The sequence below is a fragment of the Meleagris gallopavo genome, chromosome 5, assembly GCF_000146605.3.
Source record: "Meleagris gallopavo isolate NT-WF06-2002-E0010 breed Aviagen turkey brand Nicholas breeding stock chromosome 5, Turkey_5.1, whole genome shotgun sequence".
In the NCBI taxonomy this organism is placed as follows: domain Eukaryota; kingdom Metazoa; phylum Chordata; class Aves; order Galliformes; family Phasianidae; genus Meleagris; species Meleagris gallopavo.
This window is the reverse complement of record NC_015015.2, coordinates 50,857,878-50,879,949: the sequence shown is the minus strand read 5'-3', so window position 1 is coordinate 50,879,949 and position 22,072 is coordinate 50,857,878. Positions and strand designations below refer to the sequence as shown.

Genomic DNA, 22,072 nt, shown 5'->3' with positions numbered 1-22,072 from the left:
TTCAGCAAGGTATTATTTAGATAATCAGTTCTTATTTTCCTGCTTGCCTCAGTGGGAAACTGCCTGTAAGGAGTGTGTGTGACTTTCTGTCAAGCTGAGCAAACGTGTTACAAGGGGATTTCTTTGGGTTCGTGCATGTGCGTGTGTTCACATAAAACTGCAACAGCTCTTTGGTTTGAAAATGATTATGAAGATAGCAACCAGAGATGATACTTAGAGCGTTAAAGGTTCAGCTGAGCCAAACTGTTTGTTTTATATGTAGATCTGTAGCTTTTCTTTTTCTGTTTATATGCTGTTAGGAGGTAGAATTGTCTTGAAGTGAACCTTGATTTGAACGGTGATCAGTCTTTGCGAGCAGCGCGTTCTCTTGCAGAGACTTGCCAGAGAACATGTTTCTCTGTTTGCCTGAACCTCTCTTGGTACTGGTGCCCTGGACACAAAGAGCAACCTTGAGTTTGTGCACTCTGGGTTTCTGCTTTACCGCTAACAAAGTATGATTCTTATCCAAAATTTTCTTGACTGGATGGCAAAACTGCAGTAACGTAGTCACATGTACCATTATGCTTTTTGCATTCTTAAATGTTGTATTTCCAAAACGCCGGATTTGTACTTAATTTTTGAGAGGATAGGCGGGTGTTTTCAACACCGCTCTTGGCTTACCTGCTTCTTTGTATTCTGCTATTGTTTCTTGTAAGAGAGAGAACAGTGTTAGGTACTTTCCTTAATATCGTCATTTTTTGGACCAAAACCAGAACCCGTGTGCTCCAGCAGTAGGGAAACTTGTATGGTTTTGCAAACTCAGGATTTTTCCAGAGGGTTTGCAACAACATGCCTGAAGGTGCAAAGGTATAGTGTAATTATTTTTGGAAGAAAATGGAAATTCATTATCATAACCTTGATAAAGGCTGATCATTCATCTGCAACAATGAAGCTTATAATCCATGGTTTAATAGAGTGGAAGCTGGATGCAGTTTAGCAAATTATCTGATGCTTGATGTAAAAGTGCTTTGATAAGTTTTTTTCATGTTTTTGTTCTGGTCTGTTCTACTTAAAAGCAAGGATATGAATGATCCTATTCACTCATTACCTTCAGTAATGCACCAGATAATTCTGGTGTACTCGGGCTGCCTTATTCTGGTGACAAAGTTGTGAATGACACTGTTTGGCTAGAACAGGAGGAAGAAACACAAAATCATGTTTCCCATTCCCATTTATGTATCTAGAAACTCATTAAATAAGTGATACATTTTTAGTTTTAAATGGTGTACTTAGACTGCAGTGTTTTTTAATCTTCTTGTTACAGTTTTTTTCTGTACTTTTTTTAATTTTTTTTAGGAACACTGCACAGAAATCTGAGGGAGACGTATTTAGTTTTAAAAATCTGAAAATGGAATTTGAAAACCACACAGATTATCAGGATGATCCAGGTGTTTCTGAAACTTTAAAGCAGTCGTATTTCAGTCTTGTTTTAATTTAGCCTTGAGTACTGAATTCACGTTGTTTCTGGAATTACAATGAATCTCCTTTCATGTAAGGAGACCTTTGCAGGTACTACCAAAAGATGCTCTGATCTCTTGATCTGATACTTTACTTTTTCAAATCACCTTGCAGAATGAGATTATTGTCTCGGATGGCTTGCTGATAGTACTTTGAGATTGTCTGTAGAATGCATTTCCATTTCCAAAATGTTACTCTGCATGTTCTGCATAATTGAGATTGCAAATTTGTGCCTAAACTGTCAGATATATCTTTGTGGTTCTTGGATGCCAGTTGTCCCAGCCTTTTTTAACCAGTTCCACATTGCTTTTTTGCCTTCTTGGTAGGTACGGTGACTCCTACCTCACCCTGCTTAATACATTTTGCCACTGTTAATCTGGCATTGTCCAATTGGTTTTAGAAAGCAGTGCTGGATCTTCCCAGCTTACCCTGGTGCGTTCTGCGTGCCAGTTCCGTTACTCTCTTAATTGTTGTAGCTGCTGTGAGATCTGTTGAGAAACTCAATTCTTTTGGCTTGGGGGAGGGGAATCTGATCCGTTTGTGTATATGTTCTGTAAATGACTTTTCTTTTTAATCACTTATTGTCAGACCCTATCAGTTTGCTTGCTCTGCAAGATGAAGTTTGCTACAACCACAGGATGTTTCCAAAACTGGTGTCTGATACTGAGAACTTCTGAAGTCAAGGCATAAACAGTAATTACTGCAGGGAGGGACTGCTAGAGGATTTTAGATTTAGGAAATGTATACTGCTTGTCTTATAAAACTGAAGGTTGGACTGCTTGTGGTCTTTGAAGATCCTAGGGCTTTTCACATGCAAATATTTTGTAGCAACAGGCCAAAATCCAGGTTGGGCAATTAACATTCTCTCTACCTAAAATTTCCCCCTTAGCTTTGGTTGGATATGGTATCTCTTAGTCCATGTCCTGAGCAGTTGAACAGCGTGACTGTGTGCAGTTAAACAGTTGCTACATCTCAATTAAGCAGAGGCTTAATTTTGGTAGTTTTAATGATTTGTGTGTGTATAAATCAGTTGGTAAAGTGCTCTGGAGTCCTTCTGGATGGCAGGTGTATGTAAGCAAAAAGCCATCATTATCAGGAGCAGGTGTTTTGGTCTGGCAGGGAAATAGCAGGGCTTTCTAGAATTCTAGGGTTGTTTTCTTCTGTCAGCTTGCTTTACATTTTGGTTTTTGTTTCCAAGATTAAAAATACAAATGGAGAAATGAAATTAAACATCTCTGCTGGCTGCGAGCTCTTGGCAGTTCTGTAAGTCAGTCGCTTAAAGGAAGTTCTACTTCCAGTAGCACAGATGTTTGTTTGTGCAGAGGCCAGAGTCATCTCCATGACATGCCTAACCTCAACCAGGCAGAAATGTAAGAATTCATGAATGAACTTTTTTCCCACTTGGCAATACTTGTTGCTGTTGCTCCAGTCACAGTGAGGCGACAGACTCTTGCAAGACAAAAACGGTAGTTAAATTACTAACCAGTTTGTGCAGAACTGCATAGCTGAAGGCTTGAAACAAACACATGAAAAGCACGGAGTGAAGAAACTCTGATTTGGGGCGGTGCAGTGTGTGTGTATTCAGCACATGAAGCCTCTGAGAGTTAAGCAGGGGAATTGTTCATTGGCACACATGGGGGAAACGGGTAGCTACAGATGTGCTGTACTTGTGATTGTATATGAAGGAGCAAGGAGAAAAATGATTTGTCTAAACTGCTGCTTGCTGAAATATTGAGATTCTGGTTTTCTGGATGTTTATAAGGCATATCTTTACTTCTGGTTGTGTGTTGTGGAACTTTTAGATAAAAGAGAAATACCTGAGTGCATTTCATTAACTTTACTGCTTCACTTTTAAAGATCTCACTGGATTTCTCATATATTCCTGCTCTGGTCCCTGCTTATGAAAGTCCTTCTATTGTCTTCAGTCTTCATCCTGTTTTTTTTTAAGCCTTTCTGCAAGGCTAACAAAGAGTGGGATTGTGCATGCTGATGCTCTGTCATCTCTGTCTTCCCTACTACGTCCGGTTTTCCTATTAGGGCATAAACTCAATGGAGAGAGGAGTCTTTTGGAGAGAGAGAGGGTAGGACGGAAGGAGGGGGAGGGAAAAATGTACGCTGACATTTGTGAAAGGAAATAGAAATCTAGATTTCTCACTCTGAGAACTTTGAAGCAATTTTGAGCAATAGGAGAAACATTATGGATGTGTATTCATCCATTAATATTTGGCAGCAAACGTGGAGCTACTTTCTTGTTTGTTTTTAAATAGCTTAAGAACACAGCGCAGTGATTTTAGCCATGAAAACCAGAACATGTCCTCCAAATGTCAATTTGTGTGGGCTTCAGGCCGAACAGACTATTGGAGTAGTTGAAGTCTAGCTGCCAATCTGATGAAAATTGCTAAAGATGCTTAGATGAGAGATTACACAAAAGATACTTATTCCACTGCTGGAAATACTACTAAATTTGTTAAAGAATTGTTTCTATAATAAAATGGAGCGACACAGTTATTCTAATAAATAACTACGAGTTCTTGGTGGTTTGCCTTCTTACAGCTACATTGCATAAAATGAATGCAGGATCCTGATACAAATAAAAGCTACGAGTTAAACGCTGATTGTTGCTCTTTTCACCTTATTTAGCAGAGTAGTGCAGACTGTAAATTTTACTTCTGTTATTTTGAGTGCAACTTCATGCTTCTAGTGTTCTGTTAGTATCAATCACAATGGGATCATAAGATGTTTGACCAGAAGTTAACTCTCTTTCAAGCCAGTGAGTGTCTTGTGTTGCCATTTTCCTTCACCTTTTCTTTCTTTTCTCTTTCCTGTTTTCATCATGTTCTCTATTTCTTTTTGTATGTGTGTGTGTTTGCTTTATTTTGGGGTTCTTTTTTTTTCTTTTCTCTTTACCTTGGCTTCTGTCTGTCTCTGGGTTGTAGCCGGGTGCTTTCTTGATGACCTGTGTAACCAGAGCCATCAAGGTTCACATTAGTTCAAGGAGCATCTGGCTTTTGTGGTATTTCAAAGGAGTGGCTGGGGCATTTGATACAAAGGATCCTAAGGCGCATCTGAACTCTGAAGATGCCAGCTATAGAGAAGTGCAGCTGCTTCAGAGGGAAAACAGGGTAAAAGGAAAGGTAAGAAACAAGATAGGAGCTGAACAAAGAGTGGAAGGGGGAAGTTTGTAACAGGGATATAATCTGATGTCACTTCCAGAGCTGAAGGCTTGGGTGTAAGGGGAAATCTCTTTGCTGTTCTTCTTGAAAACAAAAGATAAGCTGTGTCAGTTAGTGGTTTTTGTTGTGTGTCTCTTTTTCAACACAAGGGGCAATAGTTTTGCAATGCTAGCTCTGGGTTGCTTTCATTTTGCTAGCACTGTTCTGGGAAAAGGGAACTGGGGAGGAACCAGGAAATTATCGACCAATAAATCTGACCTCGATGGTAGGCAAGATGCTAGAAACATTAAGAAAGGATGAGATCACAAAACATCTGGAGAAATATGAGCTGATAATGGCTAGTCAGCTTGACTCTTGGAGGGTAAACCTCATATGACGGAATTATTTGTGGAGAGATCATAGGAAACAAACTGGGTACAGTGTACTGTAAAAAGTCTGCTTTGGACAGCAGGGAGGCCAGATGCTGAGGATTACCGAGCACAGCGTAACTGTACTGCACTATGCCTTTGAGAGGAGAAAGAGCTAGTGCTGCCTAGAGATTGCTCGTCTTCCTACCGCTGAGCAGCAGACTGCTTCAGCTGCTGACCATCTCAGTTACTTTCCAGTGTCTTTTTTGAAATGTCTTTCTGACCAGGACTTCTCGGTGTCACACCTTCACATTTCTGAAGGGCAAAGTCTGAATATTTGTTTGTTTGTTTCCCCAGAAAAAACTTACTCCCACCAAAATATTTGTATTCCAGTATTTTCCTTGCCTACATACAGTTCTTCAGTAAGAATAGTTCTTAATCAGTTTTTTGGAGAAGTCATATTAGGTTAGGTCTTTTTTTCTGTGTTTGGAACTTGTGAGTGATACCAGTCCACTCTCAGTTTGAATGACAAAGAGGAACAGCTCAGATGTAGATGCTCAAGATTGTTTGTGGCAGTTCTGGAAGTGTACTTTTGTATTCTGCATTATTGTACGTCAGCAGCCAAACAAACTAGGTCTCAGTTTTATTTCTGAAAGTGAAGCAGCATCATAAATTGCTGCTACTTCTTGTTGAAAGAGATCTGAGAATGAGGGATCTAGGACATTGCAAGCCTTATTTAAAGTGAGCCCAGCAATCTTTTATACAGTGGTTTACACAGAAACCATCTGCATTGTCTTTGATCCTCTCCTCTCCTTCCTGATTCTTTTATTTGAGAGGAGAAACAAAGTAAAAGCTAGGCCTGTGGGGAAAAAATAAATATTTGTCCGCATGTGGTTTTCTATTTCTTTTTTTCCCCTTCTCTTAGTAGACATATTGAGAAGTCATCAGGTCTGCACCGAGGAAGAAGTAAGTACTAAGGGAGTATGCTATTTTGAGGTGAGGAGAGGGCAGAGAATAAAACTCTGCACATTGTTCTGGCAGGAGTGATTTTGAGTAGGGAACTGTGCAATGTCTTTTGAATTTGGCGCCCAGTCCTTCCTTTGGAATTTCTTCCTGCAAACCAGTGTGAATGCCAGATGCTTCCCTTCCCTTCCTCTGTTTCATGCTCGTGCTCCCACTGTGTCCATACCTCCAGCTGCATTCCTTGCCTTTGCCAGAACTGGCTCTGGCTTAGCACCAGTAGCCTTAGACTTCACCATATGAAAGAACTGGCCAGGACTTACACTGTTAGACTCGGTGGTGACCTGTAGTTGAGTCTCCATTTTCCCACAGTTTGCGTTACTGTCAAGTTCTCCTAAAAATTGTTATGATGGTTGTTAGCCTCAGGATCATCCAAGGAATAAAGAAACAAACCTTATATGCGTTGGAAAGAGTGTACTTAACATCTGAACTTTTCATTTGAATACATTTTAAAAGATGAAGCATTGTTGTAAGAAAATAACTGCCAGCCTTGTGTTGTTGTTGTTGTTTTTTTCTTTTCCCTTTTGTGTATTGAAGTAACTGATTTACTAAGAGAAGAAATGAGTCGAACTTTACTGAAAAATAATCTCTCAAGGGGAGAAGACAAGAGGAGGGATTATTATTTTCAGATGCACATTGTACCTGAAACATAATGCATCTTGAAGGGGGAACAAAAAGCAGGAAACTATATGAGGAAAGAGGAAGAAAAAGAATGGAGGAAGAATGACACCATATTAGGTGTGAAGTAGTGTGCTGCTGTGAGAAGTGTTTATTGCAACTGAAAGTGGGAAATAGTGAAGACCAAATTTAAGTGAGAACATATTATGAACTATTGGATTATTCTCCCAACTCTTCAAGTTGAGCCAAAAATGTGAAAAGATAGCTGGTCAAACAATGTTGTGAAATTTGTCAATTTATGCAAAAGTGCACGGTCGTGTTTGCAGACAGCTGAGGTAAACAGTCACCACAGCCTGCAGGCAGAAGAGAGCTGTCAGTTGATGCTTTCTCAGTCTCTTGGGTAAATCAGGAGAGCGATTCTGAAGTAGAGATGTGCTCTGAGCCTGTGGTTCTGCGTATGGCTGCAGAGTTGTTGTGTGGCTGCTGGGGCTGAGCAGAGCACCTGGTCAGTCACAGGGCTGTCAGATCACCACGATGTTCAGCTTTAATAACGTACTCTTAATGGGGACCACAAAACATGCGTGCCAGGGATTTGGGCTTTGTGTTGGCTGTGAACCATGACCTTCACAGGAGATGGTTGTGTTGAGGACTGGAGCTTGCTACCAAAATTTGTGGTGGTGTGCTGATAGGAAAGTCTGACTCATTGAGTTGACACTGTGGATTTCAGGTGCTGAATGGGGTTCGTAGCTGCTTGCAGCAGTCGCTGTTACTTCTCAGATTTTAGGTGCAGGCCTTATGTGTTTACAAAAATCAGTTCCCACCAATAGATATTGTGAGACTTTTGCCCCTTTTTCTTAGGTGGAGAAGTGTGCTAATCCTCACTATCTAGAGGAAAACTGAAAAGTGTAGCCTGAGAGGCTTCGTAACAGTCTAGACCAAGGAGAAGAAAAAGGGCTGTTTAATTGTTGTTAATAATAAGTCTTAAACCATTATGTGATTTAAAATAATTCTGAAGGTATGCTTGTATTTTTCTGAGTTCTTTCCTACTATATCTGTAACTCTGCCAGAGGATGTGGGGATCAGGAAAAATATCCTGATTACACTTCAGAAAGTCTCTGTTAAGAAAGAACAACTTCTGTGTTTGCTGAAGAGGCTTGATGCCTCTAATGGATAATAGGCACATATAAACAAAACTATAAATGAACTTATTTTTTGTGCATTAAACACTAGTAAAATCTCAAGACTTAATAGGAAAAAATACCTGTACAGAAAACACACTGCAAGAATTTTAAGTCTGTGTGTGTGCTATACTACATCTGCAAACATACCACTACCATGTTTGGAATAATTTAGTTACACTGGTCAGGAAGATGCTTACACTAGGTAGGGTTTATGCCCTGAAACACAAGGATGCTCACTGCTTTATCTACTTTTGCCATCATTCCTTGGTTGGACTTCACCAAAGTGGAGCGTCAGTAAAATGTTCCACCTTTGAATAAAACTGTTGAGCAGTTCAAAATCCAGTTAGGTCTCTTCATAGCTGCACAGAGGGAATGCTGCCTTGTGCTTGCTTGTTGCTTTTCATGGACATGCAGGCACAGATTGTTCTGTCTGGATTGTTTTTTGCACGTGTGTCATAGAAATACCCACTCCTATCTGTGGGCTGTAGACCTTCTGTAAATAGTTACTGAAATGGAAGTATTTTCATTGTTTAGGCTATTTACATTCTTTTTAAAAAGTTCTGATCATGCAGTCTCCTTCCTCTCTTATCATCATTAAGTAGAAGTTAAGGTGCATCACAAGAAATGACAGCTTATTAGCTGAAGGCTTTCACTTCTTAATTCAAGGCATCACTCACAGAGTGGCTGTAGCATTTTAGCTGTACTGTATGTTTATGCATGGATGAGACTTAAATATGTGATAATTTATGATGGCAACACAAGTTGTGGGGCTTGGAAGTAATTTTATAGGTGGAAATTGGTTTCTGAGCATAGGGTGTGAATCCCATGCTGCTGTAAATTCAGTAATCAAGCCATTCTGTGACAAATATTTTTCCTGTTGCTTTGGCAATATCTTGAAAACGCTGCTTTAAATTGGTAGGTGAAATGCCACTAATCACTATGCCATTTTCTTTTTCCCTCTGTGTATGTGTATTATTAAATCTAGCCTTTTAAAGTTGTCTTCATTAAAAAAATGGTGTCACTGGTTTAATGCTGCCTCTGATGCCTTTCAGGCAGTTGAACGAGTAGGATAATAATGAACTTTTTCAACCTGAAGTTTTCCTTGCATCGGAGATCTCTGCAGTTTTAGACTGTCTTTTCTGGTACAGATAAAGCTTTAATACTGCACGAATGTTTGAAGATACACAACTGATTTACCTCCAGGTGTGGAAGCTGAAGTTGTCTTGTTACTTGCATGATAGGAGAAGTATTTATCCTAAATGAGAATTAGAAAAAATTACTTTTTTATGTGGAAAATCCCTTGTAAACTTGCCAGCAACAGCTTTCAGTTGACTTGTGGAGGCAATGCCTACCAAACACTACTGTGACAGCTCATTTCTGTTGTTTCTGCAAGGGTTTATCCAATAAAGTCAAGATATCTTGCTCCAAGAGAAGGGGAGAGATGCGGAGATTACATCAGCATGGAAGAATACCAGAATAGTTAGCTTTAAGGCCATTCAAGACTGCATTGGCACCCCTTTGTTATACAGTGTAGCTGAAAACGAACTGCAGCAATAATGAACCAATCCATCTAAATCACAGCAGCTGAACAACTGACTGTTCTATCTCAAAATGCAAATGCGTTGTGCAGAATGGATTTAATTGTAAATGTTTACTTAGTGGGGAATATGAGCCTTTTAGTTTGTGACAATAATCATGAATACAAAGGCCCAAAGAATTTTAGGATTTACATAGCTTGTCCCTGTTCTCATAACAATATTTCAAAGTCCATTTTTTAAAGAAATATACCGTTTGGCTTTTTTTCTAGCCAGCAAATAGAAATCCTAAGTGCTCAATCACGAAGCCACATGTTGAAAACCAAAAGATAAATTTAGCTATGTGTATTTAGATCGGGCAGGCTTTTGTGTGTATTTCTTTCACATCTGTGTTAGGGCTTTTTAATAGCTTCAGGTAATAAGGAAAAAATGCTGACTTTCAAGGCTCAGATTTGTTTTAAAAAACATGTAGTGTTACACAGAGTATTCGCATTCTCTTCCAGGTTCACATTGTGAGGTGACTCTCAAACGAGTCAAGGGTTATACTTAGGAATTTCTGCTCCAGTTTAAAATAAAACAAAAACAAACCAACATGTTGAAATCTTCCTTTGTTAAATTCTTGAAATCAGGCCCCAGATTGCAGCTCATGAAGATGAGTCTCTGTCACTACTTTGATTTTTTTAATTAAAATGAAATAGGATTGCAGTCTTTTGGGGAAAGGAAAAAGCCTACAGAGCTTTACTAGTAAAAAGAAAGAGAAAGCATAAATATCAGCCTCCAAGCTGTTACTGGGTATCTTTTGGTGTAAGAAAAGACACATTATTTTGAAAACATACACATACCAAAAAAAAACCAACCCAATAGTGTGCATGTTTATGCTTCTGTTGGCATTTTGTGTGTGCGTTCTTTAATGTATTTCACATGTAGAGTAGTCCTCCTGAAAAAGAGACAACAAACGCCCCTGAAGAATAGGCCTTTGTGACACTGCAGAAGTTTACTGTGCCAAAGTTATGGTAAGAATTTGTAAATTTTGGCTGCTGGAGTGCTTCCTTCCCCTGCTATGTTTTTAATGTTGGAAACTTGTAAGTGTGGAATAGAGAGTTGCTTTTTGTTGTTGTTGGTATTTTTTTTAACTGACAATGCAAACATTCATTTCACAAACTAAACCACCATCCACATGACGCTGCTGGCTGTATACAAACACCCTGTTGAGCTCGTTCTGCAGAAGTCTGCTGTGGGCTTCCTGGGTTGCACGGAAACGGTTGGCCACTCTTTTCAGGGCCGTGGTGCGGACCCAGCCTGTAGCTGCTCAGATTGAGTGTGCCAGATTCATGTCTCTGAAAGAATTGCTTTTAATTGGAGCGAAACCCTCCAAGCCTGGCTGTTTTTCTACGTCTCTTTCTCACTGTCTGTTTCACAGACTTCATTTCTGCTATCTTGGGGATTGTTTTGTTTTGCCCGTATTGCTTGGACAAAGCTGAACCTATCAGGAGGATGTTTAGTTTTAACTCATGGCAAAATATGTTTCCTTTCTGTATATGATGTTCTTTCTTCGTCTTGATCTTGTGTTGAATATTTTGGGTTTTGGGTAGGCAAGATCACTTGGGATCAGTACCTGTGGCCTGAGGACTCAGTGATGAGCTAGCCAACAGCACCTTGTTGTTCTCACAAGTTTTTTGGAGTTACCAAGGACAGAATTAGAGTCCAAGGCTGGACTGTCATGGTGACAAAATATTTAGAAAACAGTTTCTTGCCTGAAACAAAAGCTTGGATTGTAGAACACAAAGTACTGTCCCAGTCTATTAAATGACTCTGTGTGTGCTTTAAAGGGTTCTGTGTGTTCCATGACCGTCAGCTCTGACCACATTCAGTGTGTTCAGGTAAAACAACGCTTTTCCCCTCTGAACATTCGGCTTTCCAAGCTGGGTTAGTTCTCCCCCTTTACACAATGGCCTTACAAAGTTGTAGCAGCCAAATCTGGCCTCATGCTTTGAACAAAGTGGACAGTCCTATTCAAGACAGATGCAGCAGAGCTGCTTATTCTCTGCATCTGTGGTGGCCCTGCTGCATCATGAGCAGATGTGCAAAACTTCAGCCTTGCCATTGGCGTCGGTTGCTCTGATCCTGAGTAACCTGTAGGATCAGGTAAGTGCTTCTGTTGAGTTAGAACGTGGTGCAGTAAGAGTCTTTTGTACCGTTGGTGTTTCATACCTTCACAGTAATTGCTATTACTTTTTAATGTCTGAGATTTTGTGATGTCCCAGCCTTACTGATACCTATCCTCCGACTTGAGAGGAAGGCGGTGATCTGAAGTGACTGTAGAAATTTGCAGTGGCTGTAGTAGATGGTTTATTGGGAATCATGTAAAATGATTTTAAGACGGGGAGAAATCTGTGAAAATGAGGTGAAGATTGTTAGCTAGCCAGTTCATCATAACTGCACCGTTTGAAGTTCATGCATTTTTTTCCAGTAGTCTGTCTTCGGTGGAAGTGCCGGTTGTGATTTTGAAGGAAGGAATGGTTTTACTTAAGTACTACTGATATTGCCAGAGCAGCAGGTGGGCAAGTTTCTTTCTGAAATAGTGAGTTTTCCCAGCTCTGCAGCAACTACGACCAGATTGTTTGCAGAGACTGTATTTTTTTTGATCTTCAAAGAAACTGAAGTTGTTGGACCATAACGTTCTTCAAGAAAACGGGAAACAAAAGTGAAACACTGAGGTGGTGGTGGTGTGGAATATACTTTTCTTAGATTTGCATCATCTTGCAACTTTATATGCTTGGCATGTAACCCTGTCCCATTCAGAGTGCTGCTGCAGAGCTAGTTCCTTTGGACTGCTGCGCTTTTGCTATCTGCTAGTTCCTCTGTTGCATTGAATTGCAAAAGCAGCTGCTTTTCCTTTTCATACCTATTTTTACCGTCCCTAATTTGCTATTAAGATGTTAACTTCTGCCTCCAGTTAGCCTAGCACGTCTCAATGCAGTGACTACAACATGGGGGCAAGCAAATACTTCTGTGCTTTCTCTTGTGCCACCCTTTCACACTTGGAAATGTTCCCTGTAAACATCTGCAGTGCTGCTTTATTATCCTCTTCAAAAGCTCTCGCTCCTTGTGTTGCTTATAAAAGGCCTTGATGAACTTGCACTGCATGTGTACTGAGACTGCTCTTCACTGTGATGCCCACTGTCTGTCTTCTTTTCCCCTCTTTTTTTTCTTTTTTTTCATTGTTCCTGCCTTATAACACAAAACTCTGCAGAACAGGAACTGTCTCGTTGTTCTATTTGTACAGCAGGTGGTTCAGGTCCAGATGTTTATCTGAAATTGCAGTGTACTACAGCAATACAAATTAGGCTTTAGAAAGCTGTATCTAAAATACAGAGAGAAAAAGGTCACATTTACTGTGGTTATTTTTGTGAGGCTTTTATGGTAGCTTTTTTTTTTTTTAACATTAACAGGTGACTAGTTGGAATGCACAAAAATTAATATATATGAAGTTTTCTTCCCACTTTAAGGCAATGCTTCTCCCTAAGGCCAGAGGAAAGCTTTTTTCTCAGCAGCAGCTCCAGGCTACTTGGAGAGGGCTTCTTCAACACTTCTTAGTTTCTTGAAGAGGTTTGTTTACTCCCTTGACGAGACTGGGTGTGATTATAGCAAAACCTCCTGTTTGTGGAGACTCTTCTCTTTTTGGGTACCATTTTAGAAGTGGAATGACACTTAGCAGGATGTGTGGTTGTAGACACATTCAAACTTCAGAGGCAGTGCATACCTTTTTGACCATGCACTATCCTGTGCTATTTCTCTCACGATTCATGTGGTAGAATAAAACATGGAGGAACACAGAGAATATTCACTACGCACAGAGAATATTCATTGATACTCACCTTTCCGCTGACGCTTAAAATCCTCAAACCAGTTACTGGAGGCAAGGAGATTAAAATGAGGGCAAACAGCCAAGCAGACTTGAGGTTTTGTTTCTTGAATTTGATTTGAAAGTGGCAGTTTGATGAAGTTGCACCTCTACTGGTTCCTTTCAACATAAAGTATTATGTGATTTTTATTTTTATTTTTCAGCAGTTTGATATTGGTAATCAAGTGTAAAGCTAAGTCAGATTTGAAGGAGAGTAACAGACTTCTTTCTAGATGAGAGCAGTTTGGTTTTTGTTTTGAGATTCCTTGTGATGACCAACAAACAAAAAATAGACAGTAGTTGCTCTGTTGTCAGCAGGCTTTGTCATTTTTCAGTGCTGTCTGATGTGTTCAAATACAGAAGTCAGGATTTCTCAGGGCAAAGGTTCAAATTGTGTAGTAATAAACAAACCTCGCTAGTTCATTACTTCTTGTTAGTAATCTGAATCTGTGCTTTGGAACCAAAAGTTGCTTTTCCCTTTAATTACTGGGATGTCAGGCCTACTAGGAATGCTATGTAGCTTTAAAGCTGCTGAGATTTGTTGTTGTTATGTTTATTGTTTCTATGAGTAAGTAGGAATGTTTCTAACTTCACTCTTTTCGCTCTTCTGGGAGAGGAACGTTCCCAAGTTGAAATATGGGTTGCAGGATGTGTTGTGGGGCCAACTCTGTTCTTTCCAGTCCTCACCAATTAAGGCTAGAGATATTTTATGTTGCTCACAGAGATTAAGTGCCTGGATGGTCATCTTCATCTATTGCTGATGCTGCAGCTGCTTGGGACTCTGTGGCTGAGTGTAGTAGATGAGATGAGCTCTGAGTTCATATTGTGTTTGTGGTGGCTGAAGTTTACAGAAAAAGCCTGTTGGAAAGATTAGGCTTGGGCCAGCTTATCGGCAGAGATGAACAGAATAGTCTGTGGTAGCAGAGGTGATTTGGAAGCTTTGCACGGTGCCCTCAGCTAGTACCAACCCACACATTTCTTCCTTTGCACTGGTCAGGGTAATGGTAACATCCTTTCTTGAGGCTTGCTAGTGATGGTGTAGCAGTTTGTTAACCTGTGTCCAGTATGATGAGCAGCCACAGTCTGGAGTCAGACGTAGTATACCAGGTAACCCATCCAGTGATGGATCTTTTCTGTTTGCGTCAGTGAAATGGTGACCACAAGCAGCTGACGTTGTCAGGAGGTTGCAAACTCTGTGAAGTTATAGAAGTTTGTTTCACAGCTGGAGCTGTAGATGTCTGCAGTTGGAATCCCAAATTTTGGGACCTGAGGTGACATTTCACTCAGAAGAAAGATACTTTGAGGGCAGGGTTAAAGTCTGGCTGCATCCTGAAAAAGAAAGCTTGAGCTCTTTGCAGCCTCTAACTTTTTTTTTATCTGAAACAAGGCTGTTATGTGAAGCCTGGAGCCAGAGTCTGTCTATGCACCTACATCAGATCTGTCTGAAAAGAGACAGTTGTAGTCTCAAAGAGATTTTTTAATTTCTTATTGTTTTATAACACCAAATCTTCAGAGTAGGGAGATTTGTGAAGGATGTGTGTCTAATACCAGTTTCCTATTAAAACTTTCACTAATTATTTTGAATTTGTACTGTGATTTGCCAGGGATTATTTTATTTTTCTACTTTGGAAACTTTGTATGTCTTCCTTCCTTTTCCCACAATAACAGGATAGTGCTGACTATTTTGGAAATTTTCTTTGTTCAGATTTGGATTTCTGAAAGCAAACAACACGCATGTTTGCTACCCTGTTCCATTTCTGATGGGCCAAAAGCACTGCTAATAGAAGGGGTAGGTGCTCCCCGTTGAAGAGGGATGATAGGTGGGTCAGACTGAAGGCTGAGCATCCAGAAGCTGAGGTGGTGGCTGCCGTATTGTGCAAGGACAGGGAGGTGATTGTCCCCCTCTACTCTGCTCTTGTGAGGCTCCCTCTGGAGTTCTGTGTCCAGGTCTGGAGGCCTCAGTACAAGAAAGACAGGGAGCTGTTGGAGAGGGTCCAGAGGAGAGCCACAAAGAAGATCGGAGGACTGGAGCACCTCCCCTATGAAGACAGGCTGAGGGAGCTGGGCTTGTTCAGCCTGGAGAAAAGAAGGCTGCGGGGTGACCTCATTGCAGCCTTTCAGTACCTAAAGGGAGCCTATAAGCAGGAGGGGAGTCAAGTCTTTGAAAGGGTAGATAAGAGCAGGACGAGGGGAGATGGTTCTAAGTTGAGGGAGGGAAGATTTAGGTTGGATGTCAGGGGGAAGTTCTTTACAGAGGGAGTGGTGAGGTGCTGGAACAGGCTGCCCAAAGATGTTGTGGATGCCCCATCCACATGTGGTGTGGGCAGTGTGGTGTTCAAGGCCAGGTTGGATGGGGCCCTGGGCAGCCTGGTCTAGTATTAAATGTGGAGGTTGGTGGCCCTGCCTGTGGCACAGGGATTGGAGCTTCATGATCCTTGAGGTCCCTTCCATCCCTGGCCATTCTGTGATTCTGTATTAGAGTGCTGTCCTGGAACTGAGAATTGAAGCCAGTCCTCCCTTGCTCCACCATAAACTTCCTTCTGTATGATCATCTCGGATAAGGTTATTTTTATTTCTCTGCACCCCAGTTCCCTATCTGTTAAATGGCGATAGCGGCACTTCCCTACTTCACAGGGATGTTGTGAGGACAACCGCAGCTCAGACTGTGGGGCTCTTGGATGCTGTGGTAACTTGGGGCACAGATGGAAGAAGGGAAATGTTCCGCATAAAAGCTTTCTGTTCTTTAAGCCCAGCAGTAGGTTACAGCCCTGATGCGAGTGTGGTTTCCACTCATGTCATGACTGGTGCCGTGTCTTTTCCCTGAATGTTTCCTTGCTGAAATAGTGTGTGCACACCAGCAAAGCACTTAGTGTCCTTATGGGAAGCTATTGTTTGCATCATTGGCTGCAGGCTCTGAGCGAGACTTACTATTTGTATTTGCCTGTGTGGGCCGCTCACAGTGAGTGAGTGGAGTACGTGCTTCTGGCAGCAGCTACCCTGTGCATCTCACAGGCTGACTCAGGTGCTGGAAGGAGTTAAAAATCAATGGATTTTCACTTGTGAAATTCCAATGAATCTAGCGGTTACTGTGAGCGAGATGTGGACTGCAGTCTGGCAAGAATAATGCAATTGTACTTGACATAACTGGTTAAATTTCACAGAAACCACATCCTTTTTGTTGCCATTGACAACATAACATTCCCTAACGTTTGATTTCAAGTGGTGCTTTATTACCCAGATGTACGTGTAAATGTACTTCTGAAGAATTTCTGTCCAAAGACACTACAGGAAAGTGCTATGTTTTTTCTATTTTTACATAGTACTTATATATAGATATGTATAGAGTAGAAGCAGGTGAGACACAAGAGCCCTATCTGCTCAACGTTTACATTATCATTTGTCCAAAGGGAAGACTGCAGAGAGCTGAATATGTGTTCAGTTGAATCTTGCACATGCAAACTGAAGTGTGTTTTTGGGGTGTTTTTTGGGCTGGGAGGTAGGAGTGTGCTTCACTTACTGCTTGCTTCTTGAAACGTGTGGCTCATGCCATCTTCCTTGTTCACCTGCTTTGATAAATTCTATATTTAGTTGTCTCTGCCCATCCACTTGAACAGGACAAAAATAACTTTAGTGTAATCCATCCTCTCAGTCCTTTCCTCTCCACCCCTTCCCTCCCCTCTCCTTTCCTGCTGCTGGATTTAAGGCATTCAGTTGTTTGGCTGGTGGCAGATTTTTTGTTTGGTTTTGTTTTCTTTCCTTACAAGAAGGGCTTGTGAGCAGGAGAAAACATTTATACTCTGCTATAAAACTGTGAAGAGTATGCAGGCTATCAGAAACACTTCTTCCTCTGTTGCAGTGCTTGCTTAGGGGTCAGAGTCTGTGCAGAGTGCATGGAGGGAGGTGGAGCAGAGGGATTGGGAAATGACTTGGATGTGGCATACATCTGTCTGACAAAAAGCCAACCGTGCCAGGGGAGAAATGGACAAACAAATCGTGTTTCAGTGCTGAACTCCGAGGCTGAACCTAAAGTTTGCACAGGAGCAAATCTGCAGATAAGTTTCCGATGGACCTTGACTCCTGTTGTGCAAGTGCTGCATAGTATTTAGTGCAGAGGAGATGGTCGCGGGCGTCTCTGCTCAGGCCTCTGCTGCGTCCTACCACTGCGTCCTCCATTGCAATCAGTGCCTGTCACAAAGCAGTGCTGGCCCAACCACCAGGAGCAGGCAGGTGCCCAGCCCCTTGACTTCAGTGTGCTTTAAGCACCAAATTGCTTAGAAGCAAGTTTGTTCACCTAACTTTGGGTGTTGACTGTTTTTGTCTACAAATTGAAGAAAGAGTATCCACTGAACTGACCAAAACGTTTGCTGCCTGTTTTATCTGAAATATTATTGTCTGCCACAACGAAGCTGATTGTGATTTGAGGGAGACTGTATTGTTTTGGTGAAACTGCTTTGGGATGCAGCCTGCCAAGTTTTTGTGTATCTGGAGCTGAGTGTTCAGTGTGTTGTTGTTGCGAACAGACGCATTGTCTGGAGATGGTGGGGCTGCATTTCTTCCCACACACACACGCACAAACTCACACACACACGGACTTCTAATTTAAGCAATTTTTAGTTTGTGTTAAAGGTGATTATGAGGAATGGAAAGATTTAGGGAAAAGCTTTCAGTCAAGACCGTGAAGAACTTTTGCTTATTTTTGTGTTCATAGAATTGCTGCAGGACAGGATGTCAGAAGGGTTGTGTTTGGAAACCAGTCATAACTTCAAAGATTCACATTCTCCTTTCTTCTTCCTCCTGGGCTCTACGAGCCCAGGAGCAGTGGTGAAGCTCCAACCTAGCAGACGTTGCTGGAGGTGTTCAAGGCTAGGTTGCGTGGGGCTCTAGTGTGTGATTTAGTGGGTGGCAGCCAGCCCACAACAGGGGGGGGAGGTTGGAACTGGATGATCTTTGAGGTCCCTTCCAACTCGATCCATTGTATGATGTGGACACAGAAGATGGCAGCCGTGGCAGCACCAGTTGTCGCTTCTCGGCATGACTTCTGTGCTGGGAAGTGTGTTGGGCAGTAAAGTGAAACCACTGACCAAACCCAGTTTGCACTTTGGAACCTAAATCCAGGTTTGATCCTCCAGACCACACGTTTGTTAAAAAGGTGTGCTGCCCTTGCCTGCTTCTGTGCAATGGGATCACATTGGCCCCCATGCTCTGTTCTGCTTTTCAAGTGAAGTTCGCTTTAATTTCTAGGAATGTTAATTCCTTGCTTCAGAAGCACAAATATGCATTTGGAGCGTTTAAAAGGGAGTGGGCCCTGAATTGAAAGTGCACTTCTGCTTCAAGGCATAGCATAATCCTTTTAGTAGTTTGGATTACTGAGATTGTAGTGGGCAGGCCGGGATGCCTCGCAGACATCTGTTTTTCTGTCTATTGAGTCAAGTCAATATCCTCAAAACTGTAATTTTCACTGTAATGATGGATTACACTTGTCAGAGCGTATAGAGTTTTGTCGTGTGTGCTTAATAAAAAGAAAACAGATTCTTGTGCTTATTTTTTCTGAAGTCAAATACATCTGAACTAAAGCTCAGCGTATGCAAGACAAACTACGCTTTAATTTTACAATTGTCTGATGGGACTTTGCGATTTATTTGTTGTTACTTCCTTAATGATGTTGCAGTCAGAGGCACTGTTTTGCTAAATGTTGTGTAAAAAGTAAATTGTAGCACAGCAGATGTTGGTATTTGGATGGATGTCGGTGCAATGGGGGGACAGCAACAGTCATCTCTGTCAGCTGTCTTCAGACTCCACAGGCCTGCTGTGTGGTTACTTTGGTGTGTAAAAACAGCTCGTTTTGCAACTGGGAAGTTTGGCATTACATTTGGCACAGAGCCACCGAGCTGGGTTTAACACAAGTGTTTATCCAGCGATTTTCTCAAAATTGGTAACTTGGAGAAAATGTTTATTAAACTTCAGTACAAAGGAAGGGGAAGGGGGAGTTATAACTGGATCTTTTCTTTATAAAAGAAATCAACGTTTGTAATGGTGAGAATTTTTGAATTCCTGCCCTCCCTCCTCCCCCCAACCCTGTCTGCCTTCAGCTGCCCTTTTATCCTTTCAAACCTTTTTGCAGCTTGCTGTTTATAATTTCCTTTTTAAAGATTAAAACAAGGAAGCATAGCAGATGAAATACAAAGTATACAGTGTGCAGTCATTACCTTTCTCTCCATTCGGTGTTTTGTTGTGGATTAGGTGCAAAGAATTGAGGACTGGAAATGGAGCTGCTTAATTACCCTCTCCTCCTGCCTTTCTGTAGAAATTCCACTTGAATCACAGAATGTGAGCCCTGATCTGCAGAGCAGCTGATTTTTTGTATGATAAATTACTGTAGATTTTACCTTTTGGTTAAATAAGAGAATCCCTGAAGGCCACTAAGAATTTTTTGTACAATCCCATCAATATCAAGCATATTTCTTTATGAAAACAGCAATTTGGACTGCATTTTTAATGAACAGGGCAGAGGAGAGCAGCAGTTTTGCAAAGCAGCAGCAGTTTTAATCAGATTTTATACCTTAAATTGGGAACCTTTTGATTAAAGATTCATTGGGAAAGTCTGTCATAACGGAGGCATTTAGTTTGGATTAATTTTTCTAATCCATTCCAATCTTTTATTGCCCCTGTGATTAAATAATTAAATGCCTTTGTTGTTTGAAATAGATGCTATTCTTTTGGAAAAGGCAGTAGGAGATTGGGATTCTCTGGTGAAGGAGGAGAAGTAAGCAAACCAAGAATAGTGACCCAGTGGTGACTGTGTGCTTTGGTAATTTTATAGATGAACAGCATTTTTATTACCAAGTATGATATCAATACACCACTTTTCACATGGATCCTTTTGTTTTATTTGATGATGTTACAGTGGCTTCCCGTTTCTGTGCCCAAAGGTGGCTTTGTTTACAAAACCAGAATTTGCAAGAAGCTCTGCCCACTATGAAAATCAATTTAGTTTGCTGTGGATGAATGAAAATTGCAGATTAACTGCAAGTGTTCTGCGGCTGCTTTTTGGAAACTTTTTTTTTTTTGGCTTGTGTTGATATTGAAATTATAATCCTAGTCTTAATTTTTTATTTTCGTTGCAGAAGTGATGGTGGTGTGGAATAAATGCAATAAAGCAAATTTGGGACTAATCTAAACTTTACAGCATCCCCAAAACAGGGAGTGAGCTGAGGCTTCGTGGTCAGCCTGACCTTGGACTTTCTGCTGGCTCTGCTTGCCTGTAAAAGAGCAGGATCATCGCAGTGATGTTATGTGCTCCCTAATAGGCTCTGTGCCAGCTCTGTTTAACATACCTGTGTGTGTGTGAGCGTGTTTAAAGGATGTAGTGCAGCTTGGTTTGCATTGGATTTGGCCATGCTCCAAGAATGAGGTTCTGAACGAATAGCAGTGCTGTGCCCATGGGCTGGGCTGAACCTGCCCACTCCCTGTCGCCTTCCCTGTCTGCAGCCCAGTGCCATCACCCTGCCTGCAGAGACCCAGTGCTGGAAGCATGCAGTACATCCCTTTTTCTGTACCCTCTTCTCCGATGCAGCAGGCTTCAGCCAGAGCAGCTGGGGCTTGGCTCATCCATTCCCCTCACTGCAGCTGGCCTCTGTCCTCTCTCTTTCTCCAGCTCCCCTCCCACCTTGCTGGTAGCAGCTTTTCCAGGGTGGCTTTGCTTGGCTTGACCCCTGCAGAATGGAGGAGCCCCCAGCAGCTGCTGCACAAGGTGTGGCATCAGATCAGGAACTAGACGAAGGAAATGCTGCATCCTAAGCATGTGCTAAGCAGCAAGCTAACAAAGTGGGGTTTGCATGTGGGCTTTGCTGCACACGTGCCTGCTCCATCCACTGCAGAAGTCTCTGAGGCATGAACATTGCCCCACATGACCTTCTTTAGGAATGCTACCCCAGGTGACCTTTAGGTTTTTCATTTTTATGTAAGTTTGAAGCTTTACGTATTGCTCTCTAGTGTTCTCCTTCTCATCCTTAATATATGGTTTTCTAACTCTCGTGGACAGCTGCTGTTGTTTTTGTAAGTTTATCTACAAACTTCAAGGGTAGTTGAACTCAGCCAGGCAAGGGACTGTCTTGGTTTTTGCTTTGCTTCTGTTCTTTAGTAAGAAAACAGACATCTGGAATTTTAGCCACATGTTCCCAATACAACAGGGTAGGGCACTACAGGCTGGGAAGTACCACTCATGCTCTCATCTTCCTGTGCCCATCTACTTTTTTTTGCTTTTGTGCAGTGTATGCCTTCTATTTTTGCTGCTTGTATTTAACGAACAGTGGCTTTAACATACCAAGAAGCTGTTTCAGGATGCTGTTGCAATATGAAAATTAATTCATGGCAATGCTATCAAGGTAGGTGGGTCTTTATTCAGCTGTATCAGTTATTTTTCATTCCTCCTCCTATAAGAAGCAGATTTTCACATGACTGAATGTAACACATCTTGCTTAGAGCTGTTAGGGAATGATGAGCTTATTAGAATGGATGATTTTGGGGTTCAGAAATGAATAGTCATGTTTATATTAATGCACTTCAATATTAGAGCAGTAAATTGTGGTACCACTGAAATTCTCCAGGAATTTTGCTTTCTCATTATACTTAAACTCAATGTTTTTGCTGCGTATTGTAATTTAAAATAATTCTGATAGTTCTTAGGTGACAGAAATGTGTCTGCCTGAGCTTGTGACCCTGGTGCAGCAGCAGGGTGGAATGCACTCTGCTTCACAGTGATGGCACATCTCAATCCAGGCCCCAAGCTGGCCCTAGC

The 22,072-nt window shown here is 41.4% G+C and overlaps 1 protein-coding gene across 1 annotated transcript in view; it reads left to right on the top strand.

Annotated features, from left to right (window-relative positions):
• Positions 1 to 22,072, top strand: part of AKT1 (AKT serine/threonine kinase 1) — a 69,228-nt gene that overhangs the window by 5,417 nt on the left and 41,739 nt on the right. The gene's annotated exons all lie outside the window — the stretch shown is intronic.